Here is a 14,168-nt window from a genome sequence, read left to right as displayed (position 1 = left end):
CAGGGTATCTATTAAAGTGTCACAAATAAGTCAACCAACCTGTTTTAAGCTGGGCCACATCTACAGTAACAGACGAGTTTAATAATTAAGAGACTGTCTAAAAAGAAAAATGATCCTCTCATTTTTAATCTGTGAAGCTCCCCACCTTCCCCTGTCCTACCTACTCAGAGCAAATAAAGAAATAAAATCAGATGGCTGAATTCTTACATTTACTATCATGACTGGAAAAAAACTGATGAAATAAACAAGTGGGACCCTCCCCACATAAAACAGTGTTGTCTCAGCAGTCTGTAGTTTAGCAAGAACCATGGACCACATTCATCACAGGCTCTTCCTAATAGGTCTTTGCCCATCTTCCCAACACCTCGAGTTCTATCACAGGGGTGTAGTAGTGTAGGCGGAAGTCCAGAATAAAACTTGTTGAGAGGATTAAAAGGGATAGTTAGGTTTCAAAAGCATGATGAATATTGCTATTAATACTCTATTATTTATAATTTTTACTATTAGAGATTAATAATAACAATCTCTACATGGAAAGAAATCACCTAACACTAGAAGAAAAACTTTTTAAAAAGGACTTCCTGAAAAATCAGATACTCCAAAGTAATCATTTACCTTCAAAGATTTAAGAATAAGAATCCATAAAATTAAAATTGAAGGATCACTAAATAGTATCTTACCATTTAGTACATTCCTTCTTCTAATTCAGTGTTTACTGTGGCTGCTTCTGAAGCATGAAGCCAAAGCAACATGAAAGTGTATGGTCAGATCTCATAAAACCAAGTGTTCGCCAGGCATGGAGGCACATGCCTGTAAGTCCAGCAGCTCGGGAGGCTGAGGCAGGAGGATCTCAAGTTCAAAGCCAGTCTCAGCAATTTAGCGAGGCCTTAAGCAATTAGACTAAGAGACTCTGACTCTAAATAAAATATAAAAAAGGAACTAGGGATGTGGTTCAGTGATTAATTCCTCCCCTGGGTTTAATCCTCAGTACAAAAACAAACAAACAAACAAAAATAGGAGTTCATTTGTCATGATAAATAGTGCAGCTTACTTTTTCATTTTTTTTTTTTTTGGAATCAAGACACTTTTACTAAAAGATATCGTTCCAGTTCCTTCTTTCACATGTGCATATGTGGGCAGTCTTCAAACTTGCAAATCATAGTCTTTATCTGAAGGTCATTCATGAATAGGAAGGCCTACCTCATACAACTGTGAAGACTGCAGAGCACAACTCTAAGTGGTACCTTAATGTTTGTGAGCCATGGGGTCTTGGTGAATGTTGTCAGTGAGCATTATGCATTGCAAAACCTGCAGTGAACTTGTCAGCAGCTATAAATTAGAACATAAATTTGGCACTCAAATCTATTTAAACCACTATTTTTCAAAACAGGATCCTCAAAGGTAGTTATTATTATTAATATGTCAAAAAGTCAAAGAAACCATTCAGGCATGCATGGAATTGCATAAGTTAATTAAGCACCTTTGTTTTTAGTTCAATTTATATCAACTCATGGTAACAATATTCATCTTGTGTATTTTAAGAAGTGATGACTGGCATCTATGTTTTCTATTAGTTAAAATGGAGGAGCAAATTGCAATGTATTTATTACACAAAGTAGTTTTGAAATATGGTACCTAGTGGAAAAATAATAAAAGATGATCTTAATGGCAAAAATATTGGAAAAATAATGGTCTACCTCATACAATAAGCTGAAGGGATCTCTTTATACTAAAGATTTGTTAGATCATCCACTCATTTATTGGTTCCAAAAAAATGTTTTGAAAACTCCTATTTTATTTAGATATGGGAGATGATAAGAGTTATGGGATCCACACCCTAAAGGAAGTCACCACCTGTGGTTTCTGTCCAAGTAAGGAAATATGTTATAATCAGAGGTATCACAGGTAATAAACAAGATGTTCATGCACAGGGCACAGGGAGACTCAGAGCATCCAGAGCAGCTGGGAAAGATTCTCCTGGAAGCATTAACTTGTTCTGAGACTTAACATAGAAAGAGAGGGCAAACAAAGTGGCCCTCACAAAGTTCAAGTCAAAACTAATCTGGCCTACCTCCAGAAAAATAAGGCATTTAATATAGCAGTGAGATCAGAGAGGCTGGCCAGATGTAATGTGGAGAGAAGAGTATAGATTTTGTACTATAAATACACTGATAGAATATAGGGAAAGGGAGAAGGTAAGTATGTAGGTTCCTGGAGTGATAATGATCAGTACTAAGTCAATGTATGAAGTTTGAGAGGCCAGCAGGAGACCCAGGTGCATTAACAGGGTTGAAGAAGACTTAGGAGTCTTGAGAGTATAAGCAAGGTGGCAAGGAGTTGAGTTTCACCTACAAAACCAAACTCAACTGACATCTCTCAAGAATGTAGAGAGACTCAGAAGAGTCACAGAAAGCCACCAGCATTATAGAGTGCAATAAGAAAACAGAAGGAGGATAAAGTGAAATGTAAGGAAGTGATCAATGCCCAATGCCCCAAACCTCTGCAATGGTTTCAGGAAGCCAGTGGGAGACAATGGTATTGGGTGCTACAGAGAGATCAAAGATGAGGCGGACTACCATCAATTAGGAGCCCATCCGGTGTACAGGTGCTTCATCTGAAGACCAAACTTATTGGCACCAAACTTAGTTCTCATTTTCTATATAAGCTAATAACATTTTATGAAGTTTTTCTCTATAGTAGATAGGATGTGTCAGTTTCAGCCATTTTTCTTGGATCTTTCTTAGAAACTGTCCCCTCCTTACTTGGGGATACACTTGGATATTATTGAAGACTTATGAAATTATGCAAGTCATATGAAACTAAGAAGCTGGAAAACTTTCATTCCAGGAAACAGGATGGAGGGAAAAGGCAAACATCCCAATCCCAGTGAAAATATTCAGATTAAACACAAGATTTTACGATGGTGAACTGCCATGTTTATTTATTACTACTTACACAAGTTTGAGTTTACTGATCCTGATCTTGGATCTTACAATGAGGAGGTAAGTAGCTTCCATTTCTAGTCCCATCTTTTTGTTGCTAAAATTTTTATGATCTGAGACAAATTACCCAACTTCTGTTCCTTAAGTGAAGATTAAGGAGAAAAACATGTTATATTCTCAACATAGCGTTGTGCATATCAAATGCTCAATAAGTGGTAATTATTATTGTTAGTATTAAGTTATGCTTCTAAACCCCATACATGTTGAAACATCTGTAAGGATCTAAGGCTGCTGTTAAGTCTGTACATAGGCTGAAATAAAAATATATTAATCTTACATAAGGGTTACATCATTTTAGACATCATTATGAATTTACTGAAAAAATACCAAAAATAAACTCAGCTACTTTGATAGTAAAGTTGGCAAAACATCTTATTTGCATACTCAGTAAATGTAATGCAAAACACAGACTATCAGTTAAATGTTTCTATAGAGAATAAGCAAAGATTTCAAAAAAGGCAAGGAACCTATTACTTATGATTGAATACCATTCATATGCCAAATACTTGCATATCTTCATGCTCCCAAAATAATGAGAGAAAAAAATTTATAATTTTACAGTTGAGGAACTGAGGGTTAGCAAGTTTACCTGGCCAAGCTAGGATCCACCAGCTGGAAGGTGATAAGATAAAGACTGAATTCAGTGTGTGCATTTCCGAATCTCATAGTATAAATTCCTACAAATATTCTAGTTACTTATTTCAGCTTTTTACCCACCTATCTGCCATTGCAACACTGATTCTGTCTTTCTCACATAATACTATGCTGTTCTTCTTCATATTTTAATAACCAGTTACCTGAGATTAGGGATTATATATTTTTAATTCCTAGAAGTACTGAATATCTAGGTTGTCAACTATAAACCCAGGATCCTAGAATCTTACTTCATGGGGCAACCTTAGGCTTTACCTCTATTTAACAAAGGAGAATATAAGACTTATGGAGGTAAGGTGACTTGTACAAAATGTCACAGTCCATTAATAACAACAAAATTCAGAAAAGCATGCTTTATTACCTAACTTTCAGACCTCGGCATTTCTAACGTAAGGAAGCCACACAATGGTGGTGGTGGTTGGTGGTGGTGGTGGTGCATGTGTGTACATTTACTACATTAACTGGCCTTTCTCAGGAAACCTCTATAGATTCCTAAAAACAAGACTTGTTTATATGTGTGGACCCACAGGTGTGTATGTGCATACACACAGATATACACACGCATGTGAGTCCTTTAGAAGGGAGTAATTCTTAAATTTAGTCATTCAAGGACAATTGATTGCATGCACACTGTTTGTCAGGCACTTCTCTTAGGAGCTGAGGACATGACAGCAAACAAAATAGAGCCCTTGCCCTCAGAAAGTGTTATAAGCACATTGTTTAGCCACAAGATCTGCCTAACCAAATTTCAACTGTCAAATTTACATTTCTCCAGAGAAGTCATTTTGAAGAAAACTAAGATGTGGCAGATTCTTAATTCCCTTAGAGAGTCTCCTTAGACACCATTTACAAATCATTCTTTTTTTGTGCCTATAATATAAAATAATTGACCATCTCACCAAAGTTTACGTACACACTGAGTGCATTTTAAACAACTCACTGAGTATATTTCCCAATCCTTGCTGAGGGAATGACATTGACCGCACTTTCAAATATGTGTCAAAACTGCAGGACCTTGCAAAAAATGGTTGTAAGTACTTATGTTTTACCTAAAACTTGATGCTGTCTACATATTTCTCCTTTTAAATGTATGTCAGCGAAAATGTGAATTAACAGTTCACAACAGACTGTTTTTTTTCAAACCATGAATTTCATAAACTAAAGTCAGAGATGATCAATTTAAATGTACATTTATTGAATGCTTGCTGTGCATGACATATGGTTTCTGACTTCATCCTCATACCAACCAGTTCCATAGTCCTATTTTACAGTTAAGCTAACAGGCTCAGAGAAGTTAAATGGTGCCTGTAACGCATGTGACCAGTGAAAAGCTCAGAATTTGAATTCACGTTGGTTGCTTGCATCTAAGTTTTACCTAATTTTTTGTCATCTACAAATAGCACATAAAAAAGTAAAATTATCCAATGGTGAGGACATGCATACATGATTTCCATCTTTCCTTAAGGTAAGAGAAAATGGTCAACTTTAAGATACTTTTCCAAAATTGCCACCAATTTTAAGTTGTCTTCAAAAATAGCATCAAAATGCAATGGACAACTCTCCAGTCTGACTATACTATTCCAAAGATATGACATCAAGAATAACAATAATTACAATACTAGGAATCCTTTTTTCCATAAATGGAGAAAAATTCCCTAGACGCATGTTGAGGAAAGGGACAGAGCCCAAGGCCACTACTGTAGAGAGTGAAATCTTGAACAATGATCATGACTGGCTGCCTCAGAAAAACCACTGGCAAGTTGGTATTGGAAGACTTGCACATGCAAGCAATAAGACATGTACATCTGCATTAGATCATCTTGATCCCATGCTTCCTGTTGAGCCTTCAGCCTATCACAAAGTAAAGACATTTTTTAGGTAATATAGGATTCATCACATCAAAGAAGACTGTGAATTCAAGTTTTGAACTTTGGGGTAGTGGTAATGGAATTCTATACCTTTAACTTAAATTATATAATTGCATAGACTTTGCCTTTATTTTGTACATTCCAGTTCCAAACTATGTCATAGATAGCCCAAAGGATACATTTAAAACCCAAGAGCAATGCTGTACAACTTCAGACACAATAATAGCATTATTTTCTCCTAAACTCTCTTCTATTTTTTGCTAATTTTTTTTCTATACATTTTAGTATAAATTCATTATTCACAATTTCTGGTCTGGAACAACATTTTAAAATGATATGTTGCAGACAACCTGGCTTGATAAGACCTCAGAAAAGGAATCTGACAACTAATGTAAGGTCAGTTGCACGATCTTAGGAAGCAAATACAAATTAATTAATCCAAGAATAACCATAACAAACAGCCTTCCTTAGAGGGCCTATTAAACTAGGGCTTTGCATAATATGACTTGTAATTCAGAAAACAATCCAACAAATTAGATATTATCATTCCCATTCCACAAATAAGAAAATCAAGGGCCAGGGAAATTCCAAGTATTGCCCAAAGGACACAACTATTCAATTACTGAAAGAACACATCTGCAATGTTAAAGTCAAAACTTGTAAAACCTAGCAGCTTTGGGACTGTGCTCCTACCTATTTACACAAGGTACTCAGTGGGCACCAGCCTCTGCCCTGGAATATACTGATCAGGTATTTGTCCAGTTCTACCATAGCCACAGTTCTTTCAATAGTCATGAACAACTTGCTCCCAATGCAGGACCAGTTCTGGCTGCCAAGTCAAAAAAGCTTCAACCCCAAGCTGAGTCTGCGTTCCTAACTATAATGCTGGTGAAATGATTCACCACATGAAAAACATCCTTAGATGCCCTATTCGTGGAGGTGGGTGGGAGGACACATCTCAGCTCACAGTTTTAAACAGATTCTCTCTCCCTGTCTTCCCTTCCCTCCCTCCTCCTCTCTTAGGAACATTACATGTGTTTGTAGTGTAGAAGGTACAGTGACGGGGTGCAATGTCAAAGAGCAAAATGTCTTTGAGGTCTAACTGGAGTAAGCACTGAGGAAATGTTGATGTCAAGAAAAGATAAGCAAAACCTCCAACAAGGGGCAGACCACCCTAATCACAAGGTCAGTGTCCCATGTGAAGCCTGGAATTGAACTTCAAAGTAGAAAGCATCAGAGTACTCCCCCCCCCCTTTTACTTTTTAGTCAGTTGTGCAAAATTGTAACTGATCAGGAACTTAACATAATTTGAGTCACAGTGGTCATATAAAACTAAGCAAGAAAGCAAATAAACAAATAGAATAATGCAGAGAATAATGGTAAAATACACAGAAGATTTCAGGGAGGAGCTCAAGAAAGAACAGAGTCCTGCATAAGTGTTTTCATAAGGTTTGGAAAGGTATTACCTGATCTAGGACCCAACAGGAAACAGGTGCCCAGAAAAATAAATTAAAGAAGTGCTCAGCTGTCAGCTAGTTTAGTTAAGGAGTAATGAAAAGGATAAGAATAGGGGATGTGAGCAAAAAAACAGACTCAGGTGCTTATAGTGGGGTGTTTCTGGTGTCTGTTACCCCTCTCTAATATAAATCTAATTCCACATTTCTTTAACAATTCTGTTGGGTCCACCCCTCAGTAGGACTGAATGTGCACAGCACAAGGGACCCAAGAGAGAGCTATTGTTCATCTCCTTTGGGATATGTCAGAGTTGTGGATCTTATTTTTTTTAATAGTATTAAAGGAAGACTTATGTGAATTATGAAGCGGGGGAGAAAAGAAGGAATAGAAAATCAAAAGAACGAGGAAGGCGGGGAGGGAAGGAGGGCAGGAATACTAGAGTTTACAATCCTTGAGGTCTAAACTGGTAGAAGTTTCTTTCATGCTCTTGGGACGAGTGTGCCCTCCCCTGACACCTCCTAATAAAAATGGCAGCTGTAGGGACAGAACTAGCCATGCTAAGTATGCCTGATCCTGTACAGATGGGGTCTGAAACTTGTCTGCTGTTCTGAGGCTGATGGTGAGTCACCTGCCTCATACTGTTTGGCCATTAACCAAAGAGTTACAGTTTCTCTAGGCCTCAGTTTCTACTTTTATTGGCATGACATCTCTGAGGAGTCTTCTGGCACTAATTATATGAGTCCATGATTCTGATAGAAGGCCCCAGAGAGGAACAGAGAAGGGTGAAGCAGAGTTCTGTAACAAGGTTCAGCTCTAGGACTCTGGCAGCTCTGGGGGAGGAAGGAGGTAACCCTGCAAGCCCTCAGGCTCTCTAAGCATTTTCAACATCTCTTTTATCTTTCTTCATTGGTCCCACCCCCACCCCCAACAAAGCTGGCACAGGATAAGCCTTGGTGCTCAACACAACAAACCTTCCCTTTGGTTTCTAATTCTAAGTTACCACAGGACATTAGATTCCTGCTTCTTTCTCAAGAACTATATCCTAGTGATGCTGGGAAGATTTCTGGTAAAACCCATGGCAATTGCCCCACTACTCTACAATCTATGTACAGCCTATTAGCCAAAGAAGCCATCAGTGAGAAGGAGGTGCTACTGAAGAGAACTGGGTTCTCCTTGTTTCATTCTTAGCACTGGTGAGAACCCAATGAGGTGAAGACCACATTTAGAAGTGTGTGTGCAAGAGAGACTGTGCAAAGTGCAACCACCTCTCTCCACCACTTTCCTCCCCCATGCCTACTCTCCAGCCTACAACTCACCCAGCAGGCAGAAGCCATCCTTCGCCTTTTGGATTATTATCATATTTTTGTGTTAATACATTCTGTTGATCTGCAATGTCAGATTGGATAATGAAATTTAAATTGAGTCCCTTCGATTTCCAATACATTTGTGCTTCTAACTCTGGGGCTTCCATGTAACTTAAATATATTCTAGAGTGTCAATCACACAATGCCAGCACCCCACACTGCAGCAGCTTTCTTGGGGATATTATTTTCTTACTGAATATTTGCAAAAGCATTTCCCCAGGATGCAGACAACCTGCATCATTATAGCAAACCAGCTTATTGGTGAGCACAGCCTGATGGAGCAAATGCGTGGGCCACTCTGTCCCTTATTTTCTGTTCCCCAGTAGCCAGGTCCTTAAAAAAAAAAAAAAAAAAAAAAAACAGGAGAGGGGGGAATAAGGAGACTAAGAACACTAAATTAATGAACATTGTTTTACAAATAAATAAGAAAATAAGGATCACTCACTGTATTTCAGACTCATCACAGCAACATCCAGATGGAAATCCAGGTGGTTAAGAACAAGAGAAAACGCATGATCTTGACACCAAAATGAGGGGGAGCAAAAAAAAAAAAAAAAAAAAAAGGTTGATGAAGAAAAATCCAACTGCAATTATCCGTCAATTTTAGTCAACATAGGCACAAATCCAACTGTGCTTTGCTGGTTTTTCTCCCCCAATCAATGCCTCATTCTGCCACGGTCAACTTTTTCTTCTCTGAAATTTCTTTGCAGATGTATTATTAATTTCCTCTTCTCTTGTGGGAAATTCAAAAAGAAAAAAAAAAAAAAAAAAAAAAAAACAAGAAGAAGAACCACCATATCAGGTCTTTACTTTCCTAAAAAAAACCCAAACTTTTCACTCCAAAAATATCTCCTTGGCGCACTTTCTCCTTTAAAGAGAAAAATGAACATACTTTTTCTTTTTGGATCCGCGTTTTTCCATTTCCAATCATCCTTTTGGGGAGGGGGAGCAGCTGTCTTATTATTATTTATTTGTCAGAAACACACCAATCCCCGCAGGTCTGCCACTGGTTTATTTCATTTTTCAATGCTTCCTGTGTACACATATACACATTTGGGTTAAGATCCAGGTCTCAGAAGAAAAAGCTTCGTTCTTCCTTCTCTCCGGCACGATCAGTTTATCCACTGCGTTCGACTCCAAGAGAGAGCTGCGTCCCGCATCCTTCATTTTTGCAAGGCACCCAACAGCCACCACCACCAAAAAAGTCACCTCTTACATAGTCGATTCCTTTTCCTACACCCCCCTTCCAAGAATTTGGGGATCAACTCCCCCCACTCGCTACCCTTCCGGCCGGCCCCTTCGCCAAAGATCTGATTAGATTTCGCATCACAACCCAGTGCGCAATTGGATTTTTGATTTCAGCCACCCGGCCAGCCACCTTTCCCTCTCCCCTCCAAACTCCCTGTTATATCCTGTCTCCTTCCCTCCACCGCCTCTGCAATTTCATAATCTCACGTTAAATGGAGTGCGGGGGGCGGGGGCGGGGGCGGGGGCGGAGGTAGTGGAGGAAAATTTCAAGGCTCCGTCAGCTGTCAAGAAACCCATTCCTCCCCCCGCTACTTTTTTTTTTTTTTTTTTTTTTTTTAAGACTCGGGGTGGCTTTCGCTCTGTCCCCGCCCCCACCCCCAGCACCCGGTCCAGATCCTCCAGGTGTGGCAGAACTCCGCGATCAGGGCCAGGATCACGGGGGAGACGCGTGCTGCGGTCCCTCGCCGGTGGCCCCTGCCAGCACCCGGGTCCCCTTCTCCTCCATCAGCGGGCGGCAGATCCAGGGGCGCCGGCGATGGAAGTTCGGATTGGGCTTTTATTTCAAATGGGGAAGGCAATGATGGGACCGACACGGTGTGGAACAAATTTTAAAAAGAAAAAAAAAAAAAAAAAGAAGAAGAAAAAGAAAAAAGAAACAGGAACGAAGGAGGTTTAAAAAAAATTCCCTAATCGCTGATTCCTCTCATCCTTCTCGAATGAAACTGCAGCTTTGATCTCATTTCCAGCTGCGTTGGGTACATTTTGGAGCCACAAGTTGGTTCCTCTTGGCGCAGACCTTTCCGACGCCGGCGGGTCCTCTGCGAGGAGACGCGTTCTCAGGCGCGCAGCCGCTCCGCGCCGACCTTAGCGCCATCGCCCTGGTTCCTGGCTCCCCACTCCGCAGAAACCCCGGTCCCCTTCCATCCACTTCGGCTGGAACCCTCTTCCTACCCCTTGCTCTCCTCCCTCCCCTTCTTTTCCTCCAAATAAATAAATGCGCTTCCTGCTCCTGGCAGCAGCTACTGCCAGTCTAGGCTTTCTCTCGACCAATTCCACGTCCTGTCATTTAGGGTCCTTGCTCCCAAAAGCTCCCTCTCGGACTGCAGTCCCCTTCTCTTCCCCTCTTTCTTTCCCCTTTCCCTTTCCCTTTCTCTGCTAGTGATCAGTAAAATACAATTACCCAATTACCTCCCATCATCTTAGCAGTGATTGGTCAATTGCATTAACACTTGAAGTCAGGGAAGAGGGGATTGGAGCCTCTGAGGTGTGGCACTGCTGCCACCTGGAGGGCAGAGTCGGAACAGCGGCGTTTCAAAGCACCCCCCACGCTTGGAGGTTAGTATTAGGCAAAGAAATTCAGGCTGTGAGGATGAAGTTGTCAATTACTTTTCGGAAAAAGCCTGCATGTTTTCACCCGGAAAGCCAGGAGTTTTGAACTCCATTGTGGAAGACATTGAAATCCAGTCACCACCAGGATTCAAAATTATCACCAAACAACACAAAGCTGTTCCTTTCAGATTGCAGGGTGAGAACCTCTCTGAAATGGAGCAGGCTGGTCCCAAGGCAGGGATTAACATAGTATTCTTTAGAATTGGCTCCTCAGAAAGAATCAGAAGTAGCTCAAAAGCTTCTGGGGAGGGTGCCTGTGGTCGGCCAGAATAATCTCACCAGAAGGAAGCAACTGTAAAGGCCAGATAGGAGCCTTCAGCCTATGCAGTGTTGCAGTAAATTGGCCTGTTCAGTTTGTACAAGACATCCAGGACAGCTTGACAACTCAATTCCAACATCCCTCGCTCCTGGATGCAGGCTTTTCCATCACCTCGAGTTAGGGAGGCGTTGGCACATTTCAACTTCACTGGGTCTCCTCAGAAGAAGGGACCTGGCCCACAAAACAACGATATTCACACTTTGTTATGTTGCTGTCTTTCTCCATGATGTAATGATCACTGAGGTCCTTTCTATGAACTACGGTTGTTCTTTTTATGTCATTCAAGTAGGAGACCTTGAGACTCGAAGTGTATGAAATTAGGAATGATAATTCAAATGATACCAACATAAAAATTAAATCTGTGGTAGGGGAGGGAGGGTTGATAAATATTTCTGTTTGATGTTTTCTGAGTAGTGATCTTTGTGCTCATTTTCTTTGTTTTTGAAAGATCGGAATGTGTATTTGGTTTAAAAACACTTTAAAACAAAGTGAGCAAACCATTATGAGAAGTGGCATCAGACAGAAAAGCCTTTTTGCTAAAGGAACATCAGAGGCATATCCAAGTTCACACCAAATGTTCTTTTTTTTTTCCTGTTGCCTTTATAGTACAATATATAATTCTATTTACATCTATGAATTGTAAAAATTTACATCTGTAAGTTTCTTTGGAGGCTAAAAATTTGCTGTAATATGGACCTTAGATGTCAGTACTTGCAAGGGAAAGCCCTTTCCTCACACATGGATTATAATTTATTAAAATCTCTCCACCATTTTGAAGGTTTAATATAATTATGAATCATGTCAAAATGCAAATTTGTTGAGGGGGCTTGGTATTGCTTCTATTTTTAAACTAATGCTACACTGATTGAAAATATTAGTAGGCAGCTGACCATAACTTTAATGTGTTTTTTGACTGTAACTTATCAACTACTAAACCATTGAAAAGCATATTCACTAGCTGCTCTAGATGGCTGCACACGACTCTATGCTCTGGTTCTGAACTACGCTGGAAAACATGAGAAATAAAAATGTACACTTTAGGGGTTTTGACTGCAAGGGAAAAGGCCAGTGATTTGTTTATTCAATGCCAGTTAATAGCTATCTACTAGACATCTTTAACACCTCTTAGACTGAATTAATCTACTGAACAAAAATCGCGGGGTAGTATCAGTGCATGTTAACCAAAAAGAAAAAGCAAGGGCTTCACATTCCTGTTAACCATCACGCCAACAGCTGCAGTATCTTTTCCCATGTCTGCTATTCATCTGCACTATAAGACCTTGACTTAGTCATTTGACTTTCATTTTTAGATTTAGCTTCACCTGGTAATTATTGAGTGTCTATATGCATGATCTTCTGCTAGACTTCTCACATACATCACCTTATTTAATACTCAAAGTCACCTCCTGAGAGGCTTCAAGGGTGCGGAAAGGGAAGTGCAAAGTCTCATACTTGAAAAATGATAGTCAAGTTTTGAACCCAGACCTATGCAATTCCTGTTTTTCCTGTTTTGCTTTGACTTCTAGGTTGTGGGTAACATGGGGAATGCCTCTAAGATAGCCAGGAGCACAGTCATCAGCACTGATTCCTCGAGATGAACTTGTAACCCTGTGGGAAATGGCATTGTCACATTTGTCACTGAGTGACCTTACTCAAAGAGAACTGAAATAAGTAGTGAACAAGCTAAATGTCATAAAAATACATGTGCAAATTTAATCATTGTTAAGAACAACATAAATATAGATAATTATGCAGTAGAGGTTGCTACGTACTGTCAACAATGACAGGATCTGTGTTCAGGTAAAATTCATTATAAAAGCTCTGTTAGAAGAAATAATTGTCCAATCAGTAATTGGTCACATCTTCACACTCTCAATTAGTCTGTCTAGTTATCAAAATCAGGGACAGGACTAAATGCCATTGGAATGAGATGAGTTGGAAGAGGAGGGGCAGGGGTCAGCATGACAGTTTTGTTCCATGAACATACAGAGCTCAGCTCTGATTCTCTGATTTTCAGACATTTGTGTAGGGAAACAAAATGATCACCTTATTTCACTGTGTGTTGGTGACTCTAACTGGTGTAATCTTTAGCAAACAGCAGGGGACAGCATCTTGTAATCAGAAATACAAAATAGCAAATAGAGTGAGTTCAGTAACTTTGCTTAAAAATTTAAAAAAATGGATGTGTGTACTGTGTTTATTAATTGGATTTAATAGGCTGTAGGCTACTCTATTGAAGTATAATACATTCTTAAGCATTGAGGCTTTATTCTATGCTATGAAATCTGGAAATAGGTTTTCCCTTTTCACTTCCAACACTATTACACCAGAACCAGAATATGCTGTGGAATAATTGCGTCAAGCTTGCCTCTATAGTTACACACAATGACATGAATTAACTTCATCAAATTAACTTTTTTTGAAAAATTTTATACTAGGCATTGAACTCAGGGGCACTCTACCACTGAGATACATCCCCAGTCCTTTTCATTTTTATTTTGATACAGGGTCTCACTATATTGTCATGGTTGGATTTGAATTTGCCATCCTTCTGCCTCAGCCTTTCCAATGGTTGGGATTTCAGGTATGCACCATTGTGTCTGGTAGATTAACTGTGGTTTGTTTTTTTTTTTTTTTTTTTTTTAGAAACTACTTTGATGTTAAAACACCAGACTTAGTTGGGATATACAACATGTGTGTTGCTAGACAATATTTCATATATGTTATGTTCCAGAGCTAGAAGATTCTAAAGCCATCTATCCTTTATTCTTTGAAAATATATATGGATGAGAATCTGAAGGGCCCAGTGCATTTGCAAATCTCTGCGTTTTTGAAAGGTCTTCCCTTCATCATGGCTAAACCAACATCC

General features: G+C 39.5%; 1 protein-coding gene across 5 annotated transcripts in view; it reads right to left on the bottom strand.

The window, feature by feature from the left end:
• Lrrc4c (leucine rich repeat containing 4C) overlaps positions 1-14,168 on the bottom strand; it is a 1,170,008-nt gene that overhangs the window by 150,015 nt on the left and 1,005,825 nt on the right. Inside the window, exon 1 of one of the 5 annotated variants that reach the window (XM_047517281.1) lies at positions 8,789-8,884. The exons of 3 other annotated variants lie outside the window; for them this stretch is intronic. The gene's annotated coding sequence lies outside the window, so the exon portion shown is untranslated. Of the gene's footprint in view, positions 1-8,788; positions 8,885-14,168 lie in introns of those variants that run through there. One more of the 5 variants, XM_047517282.1, reaches the window with a different exon arrangement.

The sequence above is a fragment of the Sciurus carolinensis genome, chromosome 11 (assembly GCF_902686445.1).
Source record: "Sciurus carolinensis chromosome 11, mSciCar1.2, whole genome shotgun sequence".
NCBI lineage: Eukaryota > Metazoa > Chordata > Mammalia > Rodentia > Sciuridae > Sciurus > Sciurus carolinensis.
This window is presented reverse-complemented; position numbering and strand designations above follow the sequence as displayed.